General features: G+C 43.2%; 1 long non-coding RNA gene across 1 annotated transcript in view; it reads right to left on the bottom strand.

The window, feature by feature from the left end:
- Positions 1-3,047: 3,047 nt before the first annotated feature.
- Positions 3,048-23,722, bottom strand: part of LOC309651763 — an 84,316-nt gene continuing 63,641 nt past the window's right edge. The window contains exon 2 of the long non-coding RNA XR_014258374.1: positions 3,048-6,715. This is a non-coding gene — a long non-coding RNA (uncharacterized lncRNA). The remainder of the gene's footprint in view (positions 6,716-23,722) is intronic.

Genomic DNA, 23,722 nt, shown 5'->3' with positions numbered 1-23,722 from the left:
GAGTAAGAAACCTAAGGAAGGTTCTGTTCTTAGGAATATTAACCCTCAGCTAATACCAGCCCCTTATAGCATACAAGGCTATTGTTAGGCTTTTATATATTTAGATTTCATATGTATTTTCCAGGAACCCATTACCCAAAAGCAAAAGCTGCCTTTAATTTTTAAAAATCTTTACTAATTTGATGAGTGGCCACCCTATCTCATTGTTATTTTAGTCTGGATTTCTTTTATTATATGCGTGTTGAATATTTTTTCATATGATTTTTTGCCATTTGCATTTCCTGCTTTATGAATCATCTGTTTATATCCTCTACTCAATTGCCTATTGGAGTCTTAGCATTTTTTTCTTGTCAATTTTTGATGATTGAGATTTTATATAATGAGGACATTAAGATGTGTGTGCATGTGTTTTGTTAACCAATTGACATGAGCTCCTATGAATTTTCCAGCTAAATAGCTGTTCTATTTTGGCTTGAGGGGAAAAAAAAAAGTCAAACCAAGATAAGCTCTTAAATTCGGCTTCATTTCTAGAAGAAAAGGAAAGCAGGAATTGTAAAGCTGCTGAACAAGAGCAATTTTCATTCTCTCTCGGTTTGAATGAGACTTTTTTTCTCTCTCTCTCATGGAATAGGAACTTCTTTTCTGTTTATTCATACAGTTGTTATCAGCAATAATAAGGAACCTCTACTGAGAAGCAGCTGTGGAGTGGAGCGTGGAGCTCTTCAAACCGGGACATTAAGGCCAATACATCAGTCTGATTTAGACAGGGCCCCTCAATTCTGTTTAGAAATACATTTTCAATCATTTGGATGAAAAGAGTGAGGGTATCAGTGGGACCTTCAGAGACTCAACGTGACACGGCCGGTTAGCTCCATCGTCTTGGCTTGATTCAGACGAGCTGGTTCAGAACCATATTCCCGTGCCTGGTTCCGCCGGGGAATCACAGGCAGTAAGCAAGTCCTATTAAATTCTTGAGCAAGTGCAGCCCCACAAAGAAGCAGCTATGGAGTCTCCTCTGCCTGGCCGGCTCCACTGGATGAACCAGAGCTCCAGGGGGGTGGAGAGAGCAGGATGGAGCTTCCCCAGGACGGAAACTGAGGGGCAGGAGGAAAGAACAAAATAATCCAGAACTCAGGCTGGAAAAATTCAGGGTGGGCACCTGAGACCTGGAGATCGGATGGCGGCGGCCTGAGCGCCGAGAAGGAATTTCAATTTCAGGCCTTTCCTCCAGAGAATGTGGCATGTGAGGACGAGCGCCTGGAGTTCATCTCAACCCCATCACTTTTCAGATGAGGAAACGAGCCGTCAGAGGTGAAGTGACCTGCTTCAAATCACGCCCAATGTGTGGAGGAGAAGGGACGTGAACTCGCGTCCCCTGACAACACCACGCTGCCTCTCAAATGTCGTATCGTTTTTCATTTCCTTTTCGCATTCTCTCTGTGGTTTGAGTTGAGCATGTCGGGTTTGAGAGCCAGCAAGACCTGCCGAGCGCACAGAAGGTTCTCTGTATATTTCCTGACTGAAGGCCTCATCTTATGCTTAAGAGGAAAGTTTACAAAACCAAAAAGATTCAGGCCCACCTCCTAGGTCAGCTACTTATCACTGTAGGATCTTGAGAAGATGACTCGGCCTCTCTGAGTCTGTTTCCTTTTATCATCAAATGCAGATGATAATCTGCAGATGATAATCTCTTACAGACCATTTTGAAGCGTGGGTAAGATAATGCACACGAAGTCTCTGGCTCACTAAATGCTGCTCTGCCACTAGCCAGAGCTTACAGAAAAGGAAATAAAGGCCAGAAGAAGGTTAAGCAATTTTGCCCAAAGTAACTCACTCCTTAAGGTGTTGCTTAGATGAAAACCTGAGTCTCTGGAAGCTGGAACAGTCCCTTTCATTCTCCTACATTAGCTCCTATTCATGATGGCTCATTGTTCAGGGGCTCAAGACAGTCATTGATTAGAATTCAATATCTTAGATTATTAAAGAAAAATTTGCAATAACCTCAGGTATGGATAAGCTACTGTAATCCAGCGTCTATAGTAAAATATTACAAGGTCTGAGTTACACTGTCAGTTCAGAAAAGACTTTTTAAAAATCCCACTGACACAAGACACCACTGGAAGCTGGAAGAGGGCATTTTTAAGGAAGACATAGGTGTGTAAGGACGGAAGAAATTGGAGTCACAGTATCAGAGAATATTCACGTTGCCCCAATGAGCGCTGTGTGGTCTGGACAAACTGCTCCATCTCTCTGAGCCTGTGTCCTTGTCATGTGGAGTTAGGACCAGCTAATGGCTGAGGTCTCACCTAGCTTTAAAACAAATTAAAACAAGCCTGGGATGAATCCTACAAAGATGACTGGCTCAGACCTAGGTCTTGACATTATTGAGAAGGATCCCTTAGCTTCAGGTTGAATTTAGGGAAAGAAATTTGCCAGCTGACAACTGGAATAAGAAAGGATTTCGTGAAAGTCGCTACATCAGGAATGTCACAGCTCCCACCAGCTCCACTGTTAATTGACTTTATGTCTACAATACTGGGTGAATTTGCTGCTAAAACCAAGTGTTTTCTTTGCAACTGGCTTCATATCCTTAATGTTCACCCCCCCGCCCCGCCCCCGCCAAAGCTGTGCTCAGTTCCCCTTATTTCCAAAAGGAAACAAGCGTTTCTATTGTTACTATTGCCATAAAAATTTTGACATATAAAGAGAACAGTGCCCCCTAGTGGAAGTATAATCCAATCAGGCAGCCAGGCCCACCATTAAAAGCTGTTGGATAGTGTTCATGTTTGAAAACTTGTTCCTACAACCTCCTTCCAAAAGTCATTTGTGCTGCCAAAAAATGTACATTGGGTTTAAGCTTCTACCAGGAAAATGTTCCTCTTATGGTTTTCCTTAAAAGACAGAAACCAGATTCATAATTTGGGGTCAGGATAAGGAGAAGATAGAACAAGAAAAAGATCAAGAGTTAGGAACATACAAGAAAAAAGGGGCAGAGGACAGAACACAGACAAAGGAAGGATGACATGAAAATACATAGTAGATGAAAATACATTTTTTCTTAATTTTATTGAACTGCATTCTTGACACAAAATGCTTTAGATGAAGAGAGATGCCTTATTCTAAAACAATCCCTACCAGAGACGCTGTTTTAAGAGGGGCACCTTGTATGACATTCGACGGGCAATGACTCCATTCCTAATAATGAAACAAACTACCACCACCCAACACCAGACCTAACAGAACAGACATCCTTTGTCTTGTTCATGTTGTGCTTGAGGGCTTTTAAAAAGGGAAAAAATGTGCCTGTTGCCAGATGAGAGCTTTAGCAACTGTGTGAGTGGGGTGGGTGAGCGGGAGACATTGACAAATGACACAAATCCAAAGCCAGGTGCCTCCTGTGGCTTCACTCTAAGTGACTTCTGCGCTCAGGGAGACACTGCTCCCATCGAGGGGCACCCGGTGGTCTCCCAGTGGCTTCTGGGGTAGATGGATCAAGAGTTTCTCTTTTAATAGTCATGTGTTTATAATAATGTGTATTAGGAAAAAACTTAAACTGGCATATCAAAGCCATGAATTTAAGGATGCCATTTTTAACAAGAGGCCGCATTTTTTTCCAAAGTGAGTTATTTTAAAGACAAATACTAAATAAATAATGAAATGGGTGGAAAGGAGGGGGCGGTGAAAATCATGAGCGAGTGCTCAGAATCACTGAGGTTCGGAAAACACTGCTGTAAGTAGCAGATACTATATTCAAGTATTTTCCTCTCCTTTCTCTGGTGACACAGTAGACTGATTTCCTCTCATGTTTTACTTTGCCTGTTTTGCTTCTTTCGTTCGCCTGGCTCCTGTCTTTACCTGACACGTTTCCCGCTGCTCAGAACCAATTACGATGTTGATGTGGAGGACAGTCTTCCTTCTCCAGGCCTATCCAGCAGTTGTTCCAAAACTGAGGTCCAGCTCAGGGGGCATCACTAGACTATCCCCAGCAGCTTGTCTCCAAATCGGGCATCCTCCTGGACCTTCCTGCCCTCTCCTCCAGCATCCCCCAGCTCACTCCTCCCCCCAAGAGAAGGGCCACGTGCCAATGACACGGTCAACAGCCCCAGCAGTGGGGAAGATGGGCTCCTGCCTGAGGACGTGAAGAAAGCTGCTGCCGCAATCCTGAAGCCTCCTTTTCTCACACGGGATCCCCGAGAAGACTCTGCCATCGACACCATGGATAGGCAGAGGGGAAAAGGCTGCACAGAGAACCTTCCGTCTGAGCCACCTCGGGCGTTCCCCCCACCAGCACCTTGCCAGTGTGGGCCCGGGGCTGCCCTCCAGGGCTCATCCCAATTCAGTTAAGAAGCATTCCTCATTTATGGGATGACCGAAAAGTGGGTTCTTGAGTCATTTTTCCCTTCAAGACGTCATTGCAGGAATGCAACCCACCACCTAACTTAGAGTATCTCAGAACCAGTAAGAGCCCTCTTTGTGCACAGCTGACTTTTCCGCAGTCTGTGTTTTGATTGGTGCTGTTCTTCCACTCTAATGCCCCGGAGAGCCTCTGATGAGTCAACCAGTCGAAGTCCAGAGCCCTGAAACAGTCAGCAACCCACTGGCCATGAAGAGCTTCCCAATCCTGCCTCCCCATCAGAACGGACAAGACTCAAGATTGAGGACACATTAGCCCATTTGGGGTAACATACAGACTGGCACTTAATGCTCTCATTCCTCTTTGCACGCAGAGTTTGGGGGCATCTACTCAGTGGTGCACTGGTCAATGTTTGACAATCAGTTCTGGGTGTTGGGAGATGGGGGGGTAGAGTCCTGGTGTGTAGCCTTTGCCAATTTCTGTGGTGTAAACACTGCCATCATAGCCAATTTCAAGCTACCAGCATGATGTTAACTGATTGGCAAAATCCCTGGAAATTTAACAGTCAGCTCTTGCAAGTCTGTTCAAGCCTGCTGCGTCATCGCACTGCGTGTACTTCTTACGTGTATGTGCTACAGAGTTCTTTAATAGCACTCGGTGCTGCGTGTTAGGGAGTGCTTCTAATTCTCTTCGCTGGTGCCAGGATGTCTGACACACCCCCCATCTTCCCCGGCATCCTTCCTTTTCCTTCCCCACTTTCTCACCTTTTAAAACACTCCTCACATTCTTCCTCTGTGGGTTCTCATTCTGTATGGACCTTCAGGCCATGGGGAACTGAAATGATACGTTTCTATTACACCATGTCACTCACTCTGTGATAGCTGAAATTTGGGCAGAGCTGGGAACAAGCAACATGGGGATTAAAGATTCCACAGCTGCTACAGGCACAGTTCAACTATAAAAATTATTGAAGGCTGATAATTAGAGATCCAAAGCTGAATAAGACAGTCTCTGCCCTCTAAAAACTCATGGACAAAGGAGAAGACGGCAAATAATGTCCCCAGAGCAGACGTTAAAAAATCACAGAGTTCACATGCAGGTGTTTTTTTTTTTGTTTTTTGTTTGTTTGTTTGTTTTTGTTTGTTTTATCTATCTCGATCGAGTGGTCCAGGCAGTACCTACTAATTAATCAGAGTTGGCACTCAAAATGAAATGTATTTGCCATCTTTGACCTAGGAGAATAAATGCAGTTAAGTGCAGGAGAGAAAAGACAGGAAAAGTGCAAAAGAAGCAAAGGTGCATATGGGGCAGTGGGGCAGGGATTGCCATAGACAAGCTTAATCACTATTTATGCCCAAAGCTGACCCTGTCTGTGGACTTACCTCTAAGTGAGTGCATCTCAGGGTCAACATGAAAACCTGCTCTTCTGTCCCTGGGGACTGTCCCTGGCAGGAATCAGTGAGAGGACACCAGCATACCTGAGTCCATGGGCGTGAGGATGATGCAAGGGGCTAGGCTGATTGCAGGGCAACAGAAGGCTGGGGTTTGAAAGAGGTCACATGAATAGTGGAAGTCACGCTGTGCATTTAGAAACAGTTCCAAGCAAGGGGTTCCAGCCATGATCCACTTCCTTCAAGGCAGGTGGCTGCCTGCTCTGGGGGCCCCTTAAGAAGGAGATTCATACTCAGCCTATACAGAATCTGATTATTACCTCCTGCATCTCTGGGGACCTGGGATTTTATGTTCAAATGTGATCTGGGGGTCTGCAGCTGGCCACAGAGATGATGAGTTCTTTTCGATGGAAGACAAGGGAATTGAGTTTTAACACACACTGCCTAAGCACCCATCCTAATGCCGGACACCAGCGCTCCATGAGGGAAAAGAGTGCCCCAAGGACAATAAGAAGTACGAGCCAGACTGCAGGCACTTTGGGGACTGCAGCTTTTGTAGTCACACACAGAGTTCCTAGATTCTGCATCTTTCTTGTCTCAAACTCTAGGATCTCATGGCTCCCTGAGCTTCCTGACCCCCAAACCTCTGACGTGGAGGGACACAGCCTTGCCACAGCGGCATCTGAACCTGTGTGGCCCTTTCTAAAACTTTGTTTTTTAAAAAGAACCTTTGGAATGGATCAGTGAGAGGTATCCAGTTGAATGGATCTTTGCTGGTGAAATCGAGGCACTGTGGGTCCACGCCCGACCCTTCCTCCATAACACTGCCTTAACCATACCTTTGCTGAAAGATGGGTCTTGTCCACAGAACTGATGTGTAGAAAAGATCCAAGAGATAGAAAGCAAAGCTCAACACGAGACGACCCACCTGAAAATGTTGGCTCAAACAGGTTCTCCGGAGCCCTTAACCCTGTGGGAGGAATGCAGAGGAGTTCAGCGATTTGGTAGTAACGTTACTCATGCTCACACGGAGGTGTTGTTGCCTTTTCTAGATTCTGATTAAAAGGGAACAAACTGCCTCTGCTAGATCAGGCGTTGGGTGGTGGTGGTTTGCTTTACTATTAGGAATGGAGTCATTGCCCGTCTAATGTCATACAAGGTGCCCCTCTTCAAACAGGGTCTCTGGTGGAGATTATTCTAGAATAAGGCATTTCCCTCCATCTAAGCATTTTGTGTCAAGAATAAAGTTCAATAAAATTAAGGAAGAAAAATAGGCAGAAGTAAAATGCATTTTCATGTCATCGTTCTTCCTTTGTCTGCGTTCTGTCCTCTGCCTCTTCTTTAACGTCGGATCTCTTGAGCTGTCACCTCAGCATTGAGAGGTTTGACCTCTCAATTCCTTATGTCCCCACCAGCCATAAGCTCCTTTGGGAGTACCAGCTGGACCTTATACCACTCAATTTCCCTCAGCATCCAGCCACGTACTTGGAACATACTATGAATGCTTGATAAAGATCTTTTGATTTGATCCCCTAATAGATGATTAACTCGATGCTAAAACCAACCCTTCCCTCCTTTAAGGAATCCCAGTGATCACTGTCATGAACTAGGTGTTTGGGGCAGCTTTTTATGGCTATATATATAACATACATAACTAATAAGCACCTACTGTATAGCACAGGAAACTCTACTCAATACTCTGTAATGACCTACATGGGAATAGAATCTAAAAAAGAGTGGATATATGTATGTGTATAACGGATTCACTTTGCTGTACAGCAGGAACTAACACAATATTGTAAATCAACTATAGTCCAATAAAAATTAATTTTAAAAAATTTTTTTAAAAAAAGAAAAATTTTATGGCAGATTTTTTTCAGCTTTATTGAGGTATAATTGACAAATAAAAATTGTAAGATATTTAAAGTGTATGTCTTCGTGATTTGATATACATATATATTGTGAAAGGTTTCCCCCATCTAGTTAATTAACACACCCTTCACCTCACATATTTATCTTTTGTGTGTGTATGAGAACATTTAAGTTCTACTCTCTCAGCAAATTTCAGTTATGTAAGTATTATCAACTATAGTCACCATGTTATACATTAGATCATCAGACCTTATTAATCTTATAGCTGAAAGTTTGCATCCTTTTACCAACCTCTCCCGATTTCCCCCACCCACCCTAGGCCCTGGCAACCACTTTTTTACTCTCTGTTTCTATGAGTTTGACTTGTTTTTAGATTCCACAAATAACTGATATCATGCAGTATTTGTCTTTTACTGTCTGACCTATTTCACTTAGCATATTGCCCTCGGGGTCCATCCATGTTGTCACAAATGGCAGGATTTCCTTCTTTGTCATGACTGAATAATAATATATATATAACCACATCTTCCTTATCCATTCATCCATTGACAGACACTTAGGTTGTTTCCATATCTTGGCTATTATGAATAATGCTACAGTGAACATTAGGACAGATATCTCTTAGATATCCTGCTTTCATTTCCTTTGGATATACACCCAGAAGTGGGACTGCTGGATCATGGGGTAGTTCTATTTTCAATTTTTTGAAGAACCTCCACACTGTTTTCCATAATGGCTGCACCAATTTATATTCCCACCAACAGTGCACAAGGGTTCCCTTTTCTCCACATTCTCGTATGGCAGATATTTTGACTGAAGACACCACAGAGGGAATGCTCATTATTTTGAAAGGAGCCTCTTCCATTATTCCAAAATTCTTACTTTTAATTCTTAGATGTCCATAAAAACTGAACCTCCTCTATGGGAAGCGGTTACCCTGCATTTGGTGAAACTTCTTCAGGGACTGGGAACGTATTCCATCAAGAGGCAGCTCACCTTTTCTTCTGACTTTCATGCCACTAGAAATTTCTGCTTTATCAAGGGCTGAAATGTATTTCCATAGGACTCTTCCATCGGTATTACTGCACTCCTTTGGAACATTTCAGACAAGCTGATTCTTCTTCTACACTACAGCCCTTCCCATATTGAGATTATAATATAGGATGTGGGAGGGGTCCCTTCTCCCCTTCATCTCATTTTACTCAGAAAAGGAGCTTTCGCTCCTCTCTCGTAGATAAGCGTATTGGTGAGCCCCTGATGCTTATTGGGTGTCATTTCCTTGTGGGCCTGATTACTGAACTTCCAAGGCAGGTCGCGGGCTGGGAGGCTCCTCTTTCCCTGCTCGGGAGCCAGGGGACACTTGCCTGCTCTCTGCACCTCCTGCAAGCTGAGTGCCCCATGGTACCTGCCTCCATGGGAAGGAGTTCGGGTAGGGCTTTGGAAGGGCAGCACATCAGCCATGCCTGGCCTGTTCTTTTAGGAACTGGTCCTCAGCCCTGCAGGTGGTTGGGTACCTGGACTTGGACTTTGCTTTGTAGACCTATCTCCAACCTCCATGCTCTCAATCGCTTCCTTTCTCTGTCTCTTTTTCTCTCACACACAGTCTCCTCCTCACTCCCCTTCTTTCCCTCTTTCTCTCTCCTCCTCTTCATGCCTGAAATGTGTGGTTGTGGGGACCCTACAGGTCCACAAGTCATATCTTCAATTTTGAAATCAAAACGGCTTTGAAAACTGAGTTTGCCGTAAGATTGAAACACACTCATTTGGCAGGGAAACTTGATGTGAGCTGCCAGGAAGCTATTCAGTAGTAGTCTTCATTTATCCCACTAAGTGTGACTATCCAGGCATTATGGCTACAGAAATATTAATGTATTTGATTACAGCATGTGCCCTCTAACCCACTGGGGTATGTGCACCTTCCTAAAATTCAAAACATTCTGAATTCCAACCTTATGCCACGTTTTCCAAAACAGTTTTCCTTTTTTTTTTAAATTTACCTTTGAATTTTGCATGATATAAATTCCTGATTAAAAGCATGGTATGCTATTTCTCATTTGCCTAGTAACCCCTTGTCTTTACACTTCATTAGTAAGAATTTTGCATGATATAAATTCCTGGGACGTATCTGCTGACCCTTTGTGGTGTTGGAGTTTGGCCCTGTCTTTAACACATTCACCCATGATTTAAAAGAAGAAATGAAAGGCCAGTGGTCAGATTTGCATGTGACTTGAAGCCCAGAAGGACACTAAACAGACTGAATAACAAAATCAGGATCCAAAAATATCTTAATCTGAATGAAGGGACTAATTCAAAAAGAAGGAATTTAAAAGAAGCAGTTGTTTGCCTTTATCCATGAATTAGAGCCTTTGATTCATGATCATTTAATGAATTAAGAATCCACCTAACTTGACATGAGAAAGTTTATCAAATGCTTTGCTACAATACAGACACACTACTTCCCCCACTCTGTTGATATATCTGCTCTACCAACTTCCAGACCTTGGGCTATGGCTTTCACCTGACAACCCCAGTGAATTCGGTTGGAATCACAGCTTCCTGTGATGCAGTCACGTGATCACAGTTTCCTGTATGACATAGTCACTGACTGCAAGCTTTTTTCCCCTATAACATCCACCCTTCTGTTCTAAATACAGCAAATCTAATTCTTATTTTAAGTGAAGTGGTTTTTACTTTGAAAATAGCCAGAAAGTCTGCCTATGTCTATTCCAATTCAAATTCCCTTTGTTGGGAGTTAAAAATGAAAAAGATAACTGAACAGTGAAAATTTTTTGTTTCTTTAGTCACCTCTAGGACCAGTAATTCTTCCTCACAATATAGAATTTTTGGATTTTTCATTTCTGTGTGTCTTTTTTAACCTGATGGGCTTTTATGAGTACTAAATAAATAAATATGTAGGGTTATAGGTAAACTTCGGTTTCTTCTTTTTGTTTATTTGAATAATGTAAACTTATTTCTTTATAAGGAAGATGTATTTTGCTTGAAGAAAAAAAATAATACAGGTCCTAACAATCTCCCTCCCCCAAGCCTTGAAGAACAGCAGCGATTTGGCTGGTTGAATGTGTAGGGGCCTCTCCTGGCTGTAGAGAGGAAGGACCACAGTCACTTCCTTTGCCTTGGGCCTCCTGAGAATCAGCACTGGTCCGGTTGACTGTGAACTTGGGGACTGTGGGAAAAGGGCCACCTGGACACAGGAAAGTGTTGTGAGGACTCCAAGTTTAAGGAGACTTTCAGGGAAGGCCAGTTGGAGTCTTCAGGTGTGGTCCTTTAGCTGAAAAGGCCGGCTGTGTTTCAGGGGTAGGACAGGACCTCTGAACATGATAAGAAACCCACTGTGCACTGGCCAGTCACCATGGGTTGACAATAAGATGAGCTAGGTCAGTAAAGGTGCTGCATTCTACCACCACCAGAGTTATGGATATACAGGCTTACCTCAGAAATATTGCAGGTTTGGTTCAGGACTACCACAATAAAGCAAATAATAGAATAAAGTGAATCACATGAATTTTTTAGGTTTCCTAGTGCATATTAAAGTTACGTTTGCACTATACTGTAGCCTATGAAGTGTGCAATAGCGTTATGTCTAAAAAAACAATGTACATGCCTTAGTCAAAAAATACTTTATTACTAAAAAATGCTAACCATCATCTGAGCCTTCAGCAAGTCATAGTAGTAACAGCAAAGATCACTGATCACAGGACACCATAACAAATATAATAATAATGAAAAAGTTTGAAATAGTGTGAGAATTACCAAAATATGACAGAGACACAAAGTGAGCAAATGCTGTAGGAAAAATGGCTCGGATAGACTTGCTCGATGCAAGGTTACCACAAACCTTCAATTTGTTAAAAAAAAAAAAAACAACACAATATCTGCAAAGCGTCATAAAATGAGGTCTGCTTATACAAGGGAGTTTGGGATAATCCGATACTTAATTTTTCATTCCAAGTTTTTCATTGATAAAAAGAGATAATAACAACTTCTTACCTGGTGGTCTCTGAAACGTCTAAGGAAATTGATGTCAGGCTCTCAAGTTACTCTGAGAAGGAAGGCTGACTTACAATCACAATCACTGACCCTCGAAGAGCCAGTGTGGAGACATTGTGCGAGATTGAGCTAATTGCCTATAATAATAAGAATGGATTAACAGTTCATATTTTAAGTTTTTACTGTGTGAAAGGCACAGCTCTAAGCACTTCACATGAATTAGGACATTTTGTCCTCAAAATAACCCTATGAGGCAGGTACTATAATTATCCCTATTCTATAGCTGGGAAAGAGAGGCACAAAGAGGCTAAGACATCACCATGACACATATCTAAGGAGTGTCAGCGCCAGACTGTACACCCTGATATCTGGCTCTACAATCCACGCTCCCAAGTCCTCGATCACCCTGGCAAAGTGGTCCTGCAGGATACTCTAGTGGGTTCACAGTGAATCAAGCGCATCAACTTGCACACAAATGGGTACGTTTATATTGACATTGATCATTTTATCTTTTTAATCTTTTTAATCTTTAAGCTTATCCTCCACTACTGATTATTCACAAGCATAAAGATTAAAATAGCAAGGACAGATTGGGGAAACTGACTAATAGTGACTTGCTGCCTCCCATGCAAGACGTAGGCTGAAAAGATGCTGAAGAATGTCCCTAACAGCAAGCTTGCTGGGCAGAAGGTGGTACTTGCTTTAAAATAATCCCCCCAAAAAGCAATCTGGTGGAAATCCTAATATCTTCCCCTTTGTGACCCCACCTCCTCATGAGTTTGGAAACAGCGGCAAAATCATCTTCCACAGCCAACTCTCTAACTATATCTGCCAGAGAAAACTGGCATCTCTTGCCCAAGACCTCTGCATCTAGAGGCTCACACGTCCTTGACCCAGTTGAGCCCAGGCAAAGACTCCAATGTTCTCCTGTAACAGAACAGGAGGATGCAGAAACCTAGGCACAGAATCCTAGCATGTGTGAAATGCAAGGATCTAGTGAGGTACAGAATGAGGTCCCCTTCTTTTTAAAGGGGATAAAATTGAAGCCAGGTTGGTGAAGTCATTCACTTTATTTTTTTTTTTACACATTGCTAAGCCTTTTATTTATTAAAGTAATTAAATTTCCAATCATAAAACTTTCTCATAAAGAATATTCTAGTCCCAGATAGTTTCACTTTTGAACTTATTCAAACTTTAAGGAAGACATTTTCTTTTTTTTATTTTTATTTTTATTGGAGTATAGTTGCTTTACAATGTTGTGTTAGTTTCTACTGCACAGCAAAGTGAATCAGCTATACATATACATATATCCCCTCTTTTTAGGATTTCCTTCCCATTTAGGTCACCACAGAGCATTGCATAGAGTTCCCTGTGCTATACAGTAGGTTCAAGGAAGACACTTTCTAATAAACAATATTCTTCAGAAAAGTGAGGAAGAGGAGATATTTTCCAATCAGTTTCATGAGGGAATAGAACTCTCCTACATAATCATGATAAAGACATTACGAAAAAAGGAAGCCACAGTGAAGTCATTTACTTTAGATTACGCAGCTAGTCAATGTCTTATTCCTCTTTGTTTCCCTGGAACTTGAGCATAGAAGGTGCTCAGTAAATGTTTAATGAATTATCTGTGTGAGTTTACAGAGGTGTCTTCATCTCTCTGGTCTCAGTTTTATCAACTATAAAATATGCACAATAATACGGTCTATATGCCCCGCAGAATTATTGTGAGATGAGGATCAAATAAAATTTATCCTTCCTCCCCTCCTACATACAAATACACCCAGACAACCTTTCCTCCAAATAAACGCACAAGCAGGAAAGGAAAGAGGCACGCTGTCATTCCTCTCCCCTCTCCCTCCTCCATCTTAAAGATTTTGAAACAAAGCAGCATGGTGACTTGGGCAAAGCCAGACATTGACTTAGGCTGGGCTAGGAAACCAGAGAGGAAAACCAGTTGACTTGGTGGGATTTGGGTTCTTGATATCTTTTTTTTTTTTTTAATACAATCAATTGAATTTTATTCCTACAATAGGGAGAAATTTAAGTTTAAAATAGTCATACTCTATTCAAGCATCTTAGAGATGACCTGGATCAACTCTTTCACTTTAGAGATGAAAGTAAAATCAAAATTTGCCCCACGTCACACGGTGGGTCAGGAGCAAGACTCCTGATTCCCGACTGTCTCATTAAACAACCACCTTTACATGTGACTTCCAGAAGGGACGGTATTGTCCTTGGCAAGATGCAGACCTGCTCTAAAGCTGTTGGTACCTGTAGCTGTTATACGTTTAGTCACATCTGGGCAAGTGACTAACTTCTGGACCCAGGCCTCCTCCCCCTCCTTGATTTCCCATCCTTGCATTTCTTTAGCAGATGTTGCAAAGTGCAAAGTTCCCAGGGGCCTTCTCATTACAAACCCAGCAGCCTTGACCCTGTTCTCCTCCAGGATGTGCAGCACGTGACTGCTTGGCCAATTCATTCTTGTCTAAATGCTCCACCCTCCCCTTTCCTGCACCGTTACAACCACTCTTTCCCTGGAGCCCCTTCTCCCTCCCACCCTGGATATAGACAGAGAATCCCAGGCTTCAGCAATAATCCTCAGTCAGAGAATTCCTTTATTTTCATTCAAGCTCTGCCCTCTCTTCTGAGCTCTAAATAAGCACTTCCACATTAATATCCGTGTGCCAACCCCACCCTCCAAACCCAACGGTCCAAATGAACGTGTGGTCTTCCATTCCCACCTCCTTCCGTCCCTGACTTCCCATTTCCACACCAGCGTCGCCTTTTCACGTACCTGACCTAGAAACCTGACACTTGTCTTCACTCCTTCTTCTATTTCGGCCCCTGCTCCAAATAGCTTCAGAATCCTTCCTGTAGGTCCTACCATTGTCGTGCTTCTCAAAGTATCCCACTCTTTCTATTCTTGCTGCCACAATTCTATTTCTGGTATGATAGCCCTAATCTTCCTGCATCCAGACATTCTCCCACTCAATCTATTTTGCAGACTTTTCTAAAATTGTCTTCCTTAAAACCCAGATACGATCAGGAACTTTATTGCTCAGTAATCTTCAATGGCTTCACAGTGTTCACCAGAGTCAATAAAAATTCCTGAGCATGGTTGTATTAGTCAGGGTTCTACAGAGAAACAGAATCAATGGTATATATATACTACATATATGTGTATATATGTATATGTGTATATATGCATACATATATACATATATATAGTATATATATATACATTTAGAGAGAGAGAGAGAGAAAGAGATTTATTATAAGGAATTGGCTCACGTGATTATGGAGCCTGACAAGTCCCCAGATCTGCAGGGTGAGCTGGCAAGTCAGAGGCCCAGGAGAGCAGATAGTTTAGTTCCAGTCTGAGTCTGAAGACCTGCAAACTAGGAGAGCTGATGGTGTAGTTCCCATCAGAACGTTATCAGGCTCAAGCCCCAGGAACAGTCGATGTTTCAGTTCAAGTCTAAAGGCAGGAGAAAAGCCAGTGTCCCAGTTCAAAGGCAGTCAGGCAGGAGGAGATTCTCTCTTACTCAAGGGAGGGTCAGCCTTTTGTTCTATTCAGGCCTTCAACTGACTGGATGAGGCTCACGCATGTCAGGAAGGTCAATCTGCTTTATACAGTCTTCCAATTTAAATGTTAATCTCATCCCCAAACATCCTCACAGAAACACTCTAAACATTTGACCAAATATCTGGGCACTTCATGGCCCAGTCAAGTTGACACATAATCTATCACAACCATCGTTACAGACATTTTGGAACGTGTCCTCATTAAACTGTGATAGGTTTCTAGAACACTCACTCTGTGCTAGGCACAGTGCTATATGCTTTCACATTATTACAAGTATACTAAGTCCCACGACTTCGAAGTCATAAATAGAAATGGTAATGTGTGAGTATGTGTGTTCTCATATTTTCAACCTACAGCAAAATAAAACTAGAACTAAGTGAATTTTCTAAAGTGGTGGGATAGGGAGGGTGGGAGGGAGATGCAAGAGGGAGGAGATATGGGGATATATATGTATATGTATAGCTGATTCACTTTGTTATAAAGCAGAAACTAACACACCATTGTAAAGCAATTATACGCCAATAAAGATGTTAAAAAAAAAAAAGAAATACTAAACGATTAGGAAACAAACCAATTATGGGAATTATTCATATCTAACATTCTTGAGCACTTGCCACGTGCCCGTCACTGGGGTAAGTGTTTACAAGCGTTGGCTTACTTAAATGTCACAAGAAACCCCTGAGTCATTATTATGGCTCATTTACAAAAGACAAAACTGAAGACGAAAGAGGTTAATGACTTGTCTAATGTCAGAGACTCAGAGGTTGCAAAGCTGAACAGGAACTCAGATGGGTCCAATTTTTAAGCCCCTACACTTACTCTTTACACTCTACTGCCTTATTAGTCACAGCCTGCAAGAGGCGCCAGGGAGCATGACTCCATCTCCTTGTCCCCTACAACTTCATTCTCCTGTTTGCACGAAGAAAAGGGACTAGAAATCATATACCTTAAATATAAAGCATGGGATTCTTATTTAAAGTTCCAATTTTGGGGACTTCCCTGGTGGTGCAGTGGTTAAGAATCCGCCTGCCAATGCAGGGGACACGGGTTCGAGCCCTGGTCCAGGAAGATCCCACATGCCGCAGAGCAACTAAGCCCGTGCACCACAACTACTGAGCCTGCGCTCCAGAGCCCGCGAGCCACAACTACTGAACCCGCAAGCCACAACTACTGAACCCGCAAGCCACAACTACTGAGCCCACGTGCCATAACTACTGAAGCCTGCGCACCTAGAGCCCGTGCTCCACAACAAGAGAAGCCACAGCAATGAGAAGCCCGTGCACCACAACGAAGAGTAGCCCCTGCGCGCTGCAACTAGAGAAAAGACCGTGCACAGCAACTAAGACCCAATGCAGCCAAAAATAAATAAGTAAATAAATAAATTTATTAAAAAATAAAATAAAATTCCAATTTTTGTTTTGATAGTGTTTACAGAAGACATTGTAAGTCTCACGACAGGACAGTGCCAAGGTCTAGTGTTTGGATGTACTTGTACTGGCAGGGATGCAAATCTACGCTGAAGCCATGCAGTGCCACCCCTCAGATCACAAAGCACTTTCCCACACTCTCTCCCTGAACTCTCACCGTGACCTGGAAAGGTATTACCATCCTTATCGTTAAAAATAAACTGTTTTATATATAGTAGTGCGTATATGTTAATCCCAACCTCCTAATTTATACCCCCCCACACCTTTCCCCTTTGGTAACCTTAAGTCTGTTTTCTACATCTGTGAGTCTCTGTTTTGTAAATAAGCTCATTTGTAAACATCTTTTTTTAAGATTCCGCATGTAAACGATATCATATGATATTTCTCTTTTTCTCTCTGGCTTACTTCACTTAGTATGATAATCTCTAGGTCCATCCATGTTGCTGAAAATGGCATTATTGCATTCTTTTTTATGGCTGAGTAATAGTACAGGGAACTATACTCAATATTTTGTAATAACCTATAAGGAAAAGAATCTGAATAAGAATATATATACATGTATAACTGAATCACTGTGCTGTACACCTGAAACTAGCATGACATTGTAAATCAACTATACTTCAATACAATAAAAAATAAAATAAATAAATAAACCGAAGTTCATAGGGTTAGGAACCTGCCCAAGGTCACCCTCCTTGTAAGTGGTCAATTTTTTGACTGCTCCACGTTGCCTCTTAATAACATCACTTATTCTTGAATATAAGTCATTCTCTGACAAATCTCATTGTACAGAGCTTTTCACAGTATCGCTCACAGTTACTGGACTAGAATCACATCAAATGGTCACCACACAGGATCATTAATCACAGAGGACTTGCTGAATCCAGAGGTCTTCCCAGGATACAGAATAGCTTTGCTGAGGCACTTCTGCGTGAAAGGATTTGCTGTAATGTGACTTCACCTGAATATTTAGCCATTACTGCAAATTCTGCTTCAAAGAGAGGGTCTATCTTAACAAGCTGCTATTGTAGCTGCTTCTCTGCAGCTGAGGAGCTGCTCTTTGGATTTAGAGATAGAGAAGGCAGGCTAGGGACCCAGACGTCAATCTACCCACCCTTCCCCAGCGGGTGATGCTGTGGTCAGACAGGCAGCCTCTATGATTCCTGGTCACATGTGCCCACCTGGCTGTCATAACACAGGGCCAGAGTCACAGCGTGGAAGGACAGACCAGACTTTCCAGGAACTAAAATCACCCTGGGGCTGCAGCAGCCAGGTTTGATGGGACAACTACAGTCCCCATTAGGAGAGCTGGGGAAGGGATTGAGAAGGGCTCACAGAGCCTCTAATCACACTCTAGATGTCCTTGGGCAAACTTCCAGACACCCCATCCATCAAAACTGCTCACCCAGAGAAAATGATCAATGACAAGCAGTCCATGGTCCGACCATGTAACAGCAAAATAATTCCAGGTACAAAAAGGGTGATGGCTGTGCAAGCAGGGTCGGCGCTCAGCACCACGAGATGAGGCACAGGGTGGAGGTGCCAAAGGATTCCCCACCAATACACACACACACACACACACACACACACACACACACACACACACCACACACACACACCACACACACACACACCACACACACCACACAGACACACACACACACCACACACACACCACACACACACACACCACACACACACCACACACACACACACCACACACACACACACCACACACACACACACCACACACACACCACACAGACACACACACACACACCACACACACACCACACAGACACACACACACACACCACACACACACACACCACACACACCACACACACACCACACAGACACACACACCACACACACACCACACACACACACACCACACACACACACCACACACACACACACACCACACACACACCACACACACACACACACCACACACACACCACACACACACACACCACACACACACCACACACACACACACCACACACACACACACCACACACACACACACCACACACACACACACCACACACACACCACACAGACACACACACACACACCACACACACACCACACAGACACACACACACACACCACACACACACACACCACACACACACACAACCACACCACACACATTCTTCTTATGTCATGGTTACCAAGGCAACCCAACATGCGTCATCAAATCTCAAGGTGGCTTAGCAGAGCAGGAAAGAGGCTTTTGTTTGTTTAAAGCTTTCCCCTTCTTCCCTCTTAATAGCTTGGTCTGATCTTGATAATGTCCGAGTACCTCTCTTACTCTCAGAAATCCTAAAGTCAGTGTGCTGAGCTTGTTTAATCTTAGAAAGCAATCAACATTTTTTTTCATATTGGGTCAGGGTGGGGAAGCCAGGGCTTAGTAATAATGCTGCAATTGGCAGATTTGAAATGATTATTGGAACTATTAGGGTGGTGACTTAGAAACTGTATCCTCTCTGCTCTGAGGGTCAGCATTACTCCCCTGGAGGCCCACAAGGCATCTGGCCTTCTCGGAGAAGCCCAGCCTCCTAGCATCTGAGCAAGAGGCGCTTCCTGGGCACAAAATGGCCCCTCGGGGCACAGCATGCCTGCAGACTTTCTATTTTGGGCCCTGAAAGTCTGCACAGTTCATTGGCTGTGCTTGCTGAACAGGAAGGTCTTTCCAGGGCCACACCCTGGAGGACTTTACTAAGAGCAGAAATAAGTCAGCGGAGAAAATGAGATAAGTCACGAGGGCAAAGCACGACATAGGAGAATACATCCTCTCTCCTGGCCTGAGGTTCTGCCGGATCCACTCAGCGCACCCCGGAGAGGCAGCCTATGACTGACCTGGAGGTGGGCCCTTTGCCGAGTGGGAAAGACAGGCACCCGTTACTGGCTTTCCCTGTATAAGCCTTTTCCCCAGTAGGCACAGCTATGGTTCAAATTACCCAATGAGTAATTTCCAGGCAAAAGCAAGGGCTTTGAACCCAATGAAGGAAGAAAGATGGCAGCCAAAATGTCAGTAAACTCATCTTTGCCCTCCCTTCCTCCTTAGCTCAAAGTTCCCCTGGTCCTTCCTTCCACCTGGGTCTTAATTCAGGGCCTGAGTTAGGTTTTGTTAAAGCAGAGGTCCCTGACATGGTAATGTTCAACTGAAGGTAACTGCTATTTGATGGCAAGACAAAAGAAGCTCAGACAGTTCCATTTCAGCTCACCTCTCCCCACCTATGATGTAGACAGCAGTTGTCAAGACTTTCCATCATCAACTGTTACAAAAGTCCTAATAGAGACCAGGAAAAGTACTTGTCGAGCAGGGATTCCTGATGTGGAATCTGTAGGCACTAGAGCAGCAAAGTTTTATTTCCATAGGGCTGGGGCGAGGGGTAAGCTTTGTTTTACCCCTCTCTATTTCAAATAGAGAATATTTGAAATAGTTTTCATTTTTATAACATTTTAACCCTAGCTTCTAAGTGTATCATGGGCCAGCAAATATTCCTCTGGGTCCACACTGAGCAGAGCTGCCCCCCAGGTTGTGTGATGAGAGAAGGCAAAAGCTTTGCTTACATTAATATCCATGACTTCTACAACCACATTCCCATGCAACCTGGGCCGGAGTGGTGAGCTCTGAAGCCTTTCTCATAGGCTTCCCCTGCCCGTTCTCACCAGCCCTGCCCTAGGTCTCCCTCAGACCCAATAGCAAAGTAACTGCTCAACCCTTGGGCTGTTCTGTGGAGCTGGACCAAAGCCATGCTAACTGACCTAGCTTTACTCATAGGTAGCATTTGGAAGATTTTTAAAAGGGACTTTTAGAGATCAAGCCATCCCCCTCAACTCAGATGAGGAAAACGAGACCTTGAATGGTGAAGTGACTTGCCCAATGTCACACAGCACCCGGGTGGCAGAGACTAGAGCTTCTTGGCTTCAAATCCAGAGTTCTTAGCACTCTACCTTTGTGAGGTGTGAAGGGAGAGAGAAGCCTTCCTCAAATCCCTTCCTGTGGTCTTCTCTACCTGATTATTTTTTCTCTGTCTTTTTTTTGTTGAATTATAATTTATGTACAATATTATATAAGTTACAGGTGTACAAAACAGTAATTCATAATTTTTAAAGTTATATTCCATTTATAGTTCTTATATAATATTGGCTATATTCCCTAGGTTGTACAATATATCCTTGTAGCTTATTTTATACATAATAGTTTGTCCCCTCCCCCTAAATTGCCCCTCCCCCTTCTGATTTAACAATATTTATTAATTTAATAATCTACCTGATTATTATTAACAACAACAACAAAGATACATCTGGGGATAGGAAAGCAATATTTTACACCCCTAAAACTTCAGTATAAATCAATAGATCTTAAGAGAATGGAGGCCCCTGTATAGTGAGAGTCCAGGGTCCAGAGACAGCAGTGGGTCCCATAAGGAGCCCAAAAAGAAAGGGCAAAGATCCCTGAAGACAAATATCACTAACATCATAGCTAGCTTCCCCACTCTGAATAATGGGAGTGGTGGAAAACATCCAGAACTCGAGGCTAGATCACGTCCATAGATCCAGCTCCTCATCAGCAAGGAGATTGAGTGATCAGTCTTTGTTTTGCCTCCAGTTGATCAGTATGACCTTGGACTGCCTCTCAGGAAGTGTGAGCTGCGGAGCCTCTGGTCTGCTGAAGAGCTCTGTCACACCCGCACAGAGGGAAATTAGATGACCGCAGCCACTTGAAATTACCTGCTGTTGCTCTTGGCTTAGTTCTGTTTCATTCACACTAGCTCCCAGTGTCCTGACGTTTCCCATTCACAGCTGTTCTCACCAGCCTCATTTCCTACCTCTTTGAAAAGGTCTCTATAACTACCTCTGAATCAAAAATAAGAACGCTAACTTATGCTTATGCTAACATGGTGAAAAATTTTGATTAATCTCAGCCGAATCATCTGAAGGCTGGAATAGATGGATTTTTGTGGTTATTATCAGATTCAATTTTCAGGATAGGAATCATTCCATCTTGTGGAATCATTTGAAACTATTTTGCTCTGCAAAAAGCCCACTAAGTCACAAAACAACGTCAACAATACATTCTCATCCCTTCCCATCCATGTCAGAATCGGAGCTGAGGTGCTATTGTTACTGAGTCCAAGCTCGCTCTGCTTGCCACACGACAGGCCAATAAATCAGGAGAGGAGGTGTTGAGGCAAGGAATAGCAACTTTATTTGGAAAGCCAGCAGACCGAGAAGATGGCTGACTAGTGTCCCCCAAAACCATCTTATTGGGGTCTGGATGCCAGTTTCTTTTACAGAACAGAGAGGGGGAGGAGGTGAGGAAGTAAAGTAAAAAGGCCATTAGTTTTGCAAAATATCTCCTGGCTTGGCCAGCATCGGGGAAGTGATGTGTTAATTTCTTCTTTTCTGCAGCCGTCCACAGGTGGGCAAGGTCAGATTGCCTCCCTGTGAGCTGAACAAAGGCATTTTAGTTTAACATTCAGGAAGAGGGGCAGAATTCCCTGAGGCAGGCCATTACATAAGATTATAATAACAAAAGCAATGAAAAGCAAAGGTTAAAGTAAAAGAAACAGATCCAACATGGAGTCAGATTTTGCTCTTCCCTGTTACACTATCACTCCACTAATATAGAACATCAGTTTTCTAAGGCCAAGTTGTCTTGGCTACTAAATTTCTGAACTCACTGGCAATGCCCTCGACATTGGTGTAGCTGCGATAATTCCAGCAGGAAGGTTCCCTGGTTGGGAAACTTGCTTCTCATTGCAGTGGATGTGATTTCCTTTCCCTGCCTTTCTCCCTAGCCTGCCTGCTCCAAATCTCTAAGTATGATGCTCAGAATCTGTACCTGGCACAGATATTCTCAGCTTTGCCCCAGGCCCTAAACACAATTGGCTCATCCCACTTTACATGACTTATCTCACTTTGGTGGATTCCTGTAACTTCTAACTGTTTTTCTGTTCTATACTTTAAAGAGCCTTTTCTCATGCTAAAACTGCCTTCAGGCTCTTTCTGGAGTTACCTATTTCTTTTTCAACTGTGTCCATTAGCATGCTGCTAAGTGATTCTTCCCCAAAAGGCAGCTTGGCTGGGGGGCCCTTTTTGAATGCCTCTCTCTCAAAGCCCAGGCAGAAGAGTAAGGATGTTTAAGCATTCCTGGGGGTTTGGGGGAGCAGAGGGGAGCCTCCAGTGCTTGGCAGAGCCTAAGGGGAAAGGTTGAATGAAGCTCATTAGTTCTGGAAGGAAGGCAGGACTGGGTGCTGAGTTGAGAAATAATTGTGGTGTCACTCTCTCAGTGTTTACATGCTTGCTGATGACCTGGCATTACAGGCTCCACTCTGCTACTCAGCTCCTGCTTCTAGGAAGTTCTCTAGCAGCCAGGGTTTGTATCCACCTGCAGCCTGCACTCCAAAAAGAATGCCTTCGTACTGATATCAGACTACGCAAATGTAACTTTACGAATTATCTATGATTTTTTTTTAAAGATATCATAAATTCAACTTTTGAGCAAATAGAAGGCCATGGAGCATACACTAAAACGGGCAGGCCTCAGAGTCAGGCTAAACTGGATTCAAATTCTGGCACACACACAGAACAAATATATGGTTATCAGAGCCATTTCCAAGCGTCCATGATTGCCACAGGCTGTATCGATTGGATAATGACAAGGAGATTGGTTTGATTCCAAAAAGAGAAGCCACTCAGAGAAGACAGAGGGAAGAAGGAGTACTTAATTTTTATGACCCAGTGGCTGTTGGCTGGTGCTTGATATTAATATTTCACGTTGTCAATCTTCTTTTTTATTTTAAACTCAAAATGAAGAGCTATCGCTGGCTCTAATCCCAGTAAGAGCAAGAGGCATTTTCACGTACTGCCCCCTCCTCCGCACCCATCTAGTTACTGGCAACACAGCATTTGAACAGTCCTCTGATCTTGTCAAGTCATTGCAAGTTAAATTTTGGAAACATGTACTAATTTCAAGGACTAAAATAAATCACCCCGCTGCTAAATATCAGGGCTCTCTTTCTTAGGCAACAGTAGGTGGGGGTCTACCTTAGGGGCCACG

This window comes from Balaenoptera physalus, assembly GCF_965194825.1.
Source record: "Balaenoptera physalus genome assembly, chromosome: 21".
NCBI classification, from domain to species: domain Eukaryota; kingdom Metazoa; phylum Chordata; class Mammalia; order Artiodactyla; family Balaenopteridae; genus Balaenoptera; species Balaenoptera physalus.
The sequence above is the reverse complement of the archived record's forward strand: the minus strand, read 5'-3'. Positions and strand labels throughout refer to the sequence as shown.